The following is a 6,000-nucleotide window of genomic DNA, read 5'->3' as shown; positions in this document are numbered from 1 at the left end:
GGGAATAACACAAAATGTATGTCATCACCTGAGGTTGATCTGACAAATGCATTGTTTTTAAGTGAATACTTTCAAGTCAGGTTCATCCTCTTTCTAGGAATTTAGCAATCCTTTCTTCAGTGTTAGTATATGCTATTCTAATAAGAGCCCTATAGTATAGCTTTGTATCTAAGGACCCCAAAGTTGGTTGGATGACAGCCTTAGTACTAAAAACCCAAAGAGTTCATACTCAAGAATTCGCTATTTTTTCAGATAATACTACTGTAGTGATGTCAAAAGTGTGCAATAGAACTGATATATTACATCAGTATCATGGTTATTATGAAACTGAAAAATTTAGATCCATCATTCAGGAATAATCTGGATACCAGTCATCCAACCAGTTTTGTAAAGAATGACTCCTTCTTTACCAAGGGCCAACTGTAGGGGTATGCCATACAATTATAATAACTATTTATTAACATTTCATTAAATTTACTTTGTGTTATATTAGCCATCTTATTTTAAAATAAAAGGAGAGATTGAAGAAAAAATACAAATTATAATTATAAATATAAAAATAAAATTATCATTAACTTAAATTTTTTTACAACCTATTTTTTAAAGCAGATGATAGTAATAAAAATGAAAGATACAATCAAAAATTGTAAAAAAAAGGGCAGCTACATAAAGAACAAGGCAGTTCACTCATGAGTAAAAGCAAAGTAGAAGACAATGTCTGTTGAGAGATCAGAAAGCAAACCTGGAAACAAAACACCTTCAGATTGTGAAAAAATGCATCCTGGAATCCAAATTTTGTGAGCCTGGACATATCAGTAGAATAATAAACGTAACCTTTGGTGGAAGTCTTTTAGCCTATTATATAAATATATTTAAGTAGACTCCAGGTGGGCTCTGGTATTTATTTTGTTGTTCCTTGCTCTAACTTTATACTAATTCTAGCTGAACTAGTACCAATTACCTCATCTGTAAGTACAATCACCAACCATTTATACAGAAAGAAAACAAGCAGTTTGTTTCCATAACCTGTCCCCATTAAGTTCCTCAAGCCCCTTCTTTCTGATATCACTTTCCTCTGCTATACATTATATCTAGGAAAAAGAGGAAAAAAAAAATAAGGTATTCCTTTTGATTAGCTAGGAGCCAATGACTTTTTTCCTTGTCGTGCCTCACCCTGACTTTTTTTCCCCCCAACACAGTCTGCCTGTTGAGCAGTAATTGCTGGGGGAGTATTGCCAAAGTAATAAAAACCCCTGCATTAATACTGTAACATTCAGCTTAACTACAATTGTAGCACATAGATTACAAAAAACGAAAAGCACACACACTTTCCACTTTTGATGAATGCCACAAATTACTCATAACAACATGTGGCACCAGAACAGAAACGAGCCAACAGCTGCAGAGATTTAAGTAGTTTGTACACTGCCTGTTGACTGGTACCTCCCCTGCTGGAAGTTACCATCTTCAGAAAACAGTAAGGAGAGGGGAATGTGGGCCTACATTTCAGATGCTGCAATTCACAATCCAACATTTTAAAACATAGCCAATCTGACTGTAGTAAAAAAAACAAAAACAAACAACCAAAACCAAACCAAAACCAAAACCAAAACCAAAAAAACCCAAACCAAACCAAAAAAACCCAACACACACACAAAACAACAAAAATCAAACTAGACCAACCAAACAAAGAAAACAAACAAACAAACAAACAAAAAAAACCAAAAAAAAAGTATTCGAATTCAGCATTATGAAAATAGCATTTTGACTGATTTTATGAGAAACAGAGATTCCTGTCCCCCCCCTGAAATAACAATGACCAATTATATATTAGTTGAACTTTTCAAAATACTCATAATTTTTTGTGTATTCTGTGTGTATTTATAACCCAGTTCCTCACAGAATGGTTAAAGCACAGCTGTCACAACAAAGATGGTTTACTTGTCTTCCCAAATCATCCTGCCTAGACTGTGAACTTACAAGGTTGCAGTCCTACAATTATTATGTAGCGAATTTCCTATGCAGTTCTCAGTGGAAACAGGAACACTCACAGAGCTGCAGGAAGAGCAGCAGTGACCAGGAGACTCTCAGGAATGTCTGAGACAGTTTTGGAAAGGTCTGGGGAGACCTTCTGCACTGCTTGGTTTCATATAGTAGTAATTAATATGGGTTCTAGCACACTAAAACCATTTATGTAAGGCAGACAAGAAAGCAACATGGCCCCTGCTATGAGGAACCAAAGGTTTGTGGGACAGTTATCAAGCTGAGATAACACCTAGCAGCAAACTGCAAGGGACAAGTTACAAAAGAAACTATTTTATACCAAAATATTCCCTTTTCCTCATTACCCTTCACAGAGAAGTAATTCAGCAACATCTGTTTTGGTCCAGTAATCAGCTTTCATTAGAGTAAAGAAGCTTGCTATTGCATGTACGTATAGGAATCTTTCTAAAACAGGTTAAAGTTTAGGTACTATTTTTACTGGAATACCGCTAAAGTAAAACCCTAATAATGGGATGAAACTTGCACAGACATTTTTCAGCTTACATACTGCCAGTTCCTTCTGCATCCTAAGGCTAAAATGCATGTAAAACAATTGGTTGGGACCTCAGATACTGATTCCATAGGAAAAAAAAAAAAGAAATGGGTTCAAAAAATGGACTGTAGGCAGATCTTAAAATCAATATTGACAGATTTAATCCAAAGGTCAAACCAGGAAAATCTGCCTCTTGTTATTGAAGTGAACAAAACCAAAAAAGGAAGAGCTTTAGGCTGGCAGCTGATGTTTCAGCACTGCTGCAGCCTATGTATAATTTAATACTCCATGACTAGCTAATAATGCTCTTCTTTGTGTTCCCATCACAAGTTTTGCAATAATGGTCAAGATTTGTGGTTTCCAGCAGTCAGTTTGGAATATTGCCTTGCTGCTCCAGGTCTGATACAGTAGTCCTAATTTTCCACTGGGATGTGCTAAATAATTGCATCAGTGTGCTTTCTGAAACTCTTGCAAGGTTGTTAATCTAAAAAAAAAACACGAGACAGAGGCTTTGTTTGGGCACTGGACTACAGAATACAAGCAAAAATAACTAATTAATTTAATCCCATAGCTAACTTCACAAGTTGGAGGTAAAAGCAACAGGTGTACTAGAGGGTTAGCACATGCCCATATGAGAGGATAAAAAAGCAGCTAATTCTTGCTTAGATAAAAATGGCAATTTTAACTGACAGAAAGAGCAAGCTGCGTGTTTTCTATATTTATATGTTATAAGCACCTTTATTTTTAAATAAAATCTTATGTACTGATAGACTTGAAAATTGAACAAATTCAACAGCAAGTGTCTGTTGACCAAACTTAGAGAAACTCTGAAGTCACAGATTCCCAGGTGATACTTCTTTGAGGTGGCCCCACTGAAGTGAGGCAAACAGATCCATTTATCTGCATGTTTTTACTAACAAGCCTCAGAAATGGCACCCAGAAAGAGTATGAGAATGGACAATATCTGTAAATTACTTGTGTCTCCTTAGACTGCAGGCCTCATCCTCAGCCAACATAAAGCACAAGCAAGAATCAGACATCAGAAAAGAATCTGATTTCACAATTCTAGAGCATTTATCCAGAATTTTTTCTACACATTGGGCACATTGCTAGACAGTTTATTAAATCCCTTAAGAACCACAAAATCAAACTATGTTTTAAGTATATCTGGCACAAGGTCTTGTAACCAAGTCCTCTGACATCTGGATAATGTAGATTGATGAAATACATGTTAAATGCAGATGAAACAACTCCAATGTTATAGTTGCAAACATTACATTTCACCGAGTGACAAGTTTCAGGGGAAACTGCACAAAAAATACTTTTTTGTCATTTTTCCAAAAGTAAATTAGCAACATTGAAAATCTGAATTGTTCTCATTTATACAAAGTAACTTGTTTGAAAGTTAAACATTCATACTTTTTTTTAAATTAGATCATTGACTTTATGTGAGATTTCTCTTGCATAATCTATCTGCCTATATTACCATCCTCTTATTAACACATAGAAGACGATTAATAATACGTCCAATGAATTCAAACCATGTCTGTCCTGAAGGCAGAAATGGAATCGGGTTATATATTGCCATAAATATTTCCGCTACTCAGCATTTTTAAACTGTGTTTATTGTACATGACCTACAATATTTGGCGAACAAGTATGTGCAGCCATTTCCCTGGCAAATATTCTAGCATTACAGGGCATTTTTTTAAACTAATAACACAATTTTCCATGGAATACATCAGCTCGTACACTTGAGGTCTCTAAATGTACAAATTACTAACTATCAGCTGCAGTTTCCTCACCTTTGGCTATATTCTCTCTGCAGTTTCAATATATTTCTCTTAATTAAGTGATTTAATCAGCCACAATGAGTAGATTGGTTCTTGACATTTTCTGCAGTGTTACTCTGTTTGTCCAGCATCTCCACTGAATTCCTGGTATTGGTCAGTACAATCATTTTAAAAGCAGGGAGAAAAAACTATAAGATACTTGGCAGAAACTAATATAATCCTTACGATATGGGTTTAAACTACAGTCTCTCATATTTTAGGGCTTAATATTTTGTATTTAGTGATATCTATTTCTAACTAAATACAAAATCTCTATGTTGGGAAAAAAACCCAAACTTGTATGGAATGTATTATGAAGACTCAATTTTTTAAAAACAGATATACCCTAATTCCAAATTTCTAATACCTGTTCCAAATGCAATCATTAGCGTATGTGGTATTACCCTCTTGAATTTTAAATTTATTTTGGCAGTTTTTGAAAGACATAGTCTTATTCACATATTTCATGCCATATATAAAGACATGTACATATGTCCTTATGTCACAGTAATCTAAAAATCTCAAATACATGTTATAAAAAGAATAAACTGTTTCTCACCAGCAACAGACCAGAAAATAATCATGTAAAAAATCAACTCAATGCATTTTGAAATACCTGAGTTGCGAGGGGGTGTAATACTAAAAAGTGGAGTACAATTTACAAAGAGACTAAAACATAGTATGCCACCAAATAGCATGATCCTAGCAGCTTAGAGCATAGCACGGAGAGCAAGTCAGGAAAAGGATCATCTACGTAGCTGTGTTTTTAAAAAATCCTGGCTGTGACAGGTGTTGGCAAAGTAATTGTTAGGGTAGCTACAGTGTATACCAGATAAACAGTTAAAACTATGTTTGATATAAATCACAGTCTGAAGATTGTGTGCAAATTCAATTTAGGGGAGAAAAAAAAGCAAGAGGTTTTCTTGTTTAGCGGTCGGAGAGCCATTCTGAGCCACACAAATCCAGTGCCAGATGTGAAGCGAACGATTGGCTGAGCACAGACCATGTGTTCGAGCCGTGCGGGTACGAAAACCCCTCCCAGAGCCAGATCTGCATTGCAGTCAAGGGAAGAACAAGATTTATTTCCTCTGCTTTACTCTCTTGCACAGATACGTACGCAAGCAGGAAATCCACCTCCTCGCCTTCATGAAATGTATCAAATAATTCTTACTGTTTAGTTAGTTGTACAATTACCTCTAATTAGTGTTTTGCAAATCTTAGTAACAAAGAATGAACACCACGATCAAGCATAATTATATATTATTTTTTACAATTTTGATTTCAAGAACAGAAGATATTGCCTGCTACATCCTCCATTTTTCTTCTTTCTTCTACATTTCATATTATGCAAATTTCAGAACAGCTGACTCCTCATGCACTGGCATCTCAAACGTAACATATTAAACTTCATTTTACCTGGAGTTTTCAACTGTAAATCACATTCTTTTTCCCCCCAGCAATACATAAACTCCTTTCTGTTTGATCTATTTAAAGAAAATGTGTTTGCTAACAAAAAAATTTCTAGCATAAACAAAGAATATTGCTTTTATGAAAAAAATTACCCAAATTTACCGTAGAGCCTTTTCTAAATCACACAGCATAGAATGTTAGACACAGAATTCTTTATCTGAA

Source organism: Neopelma chrysocephalum, unplaced genomic scaffold (assembly GCF_003984885.1).
Source record: "Neopelma chrysocephalum unplaced genomic scaffold, ASM398488v2 Primary Assembly neopelma1_44, whole genome shotgun sequence".
Classification (NCBI taxonomy): domain Eukaryota; kingdom Metazoa; phylum Chordata; class Aves; order Passeriformes; family Pipridae; genus Neopelma; species Neopelma chrysocephalum.
The sequence above is the reverse complement of the archived record's forward strand: the minus strand, read 5'-3'. Positions refer to the sequence as shown.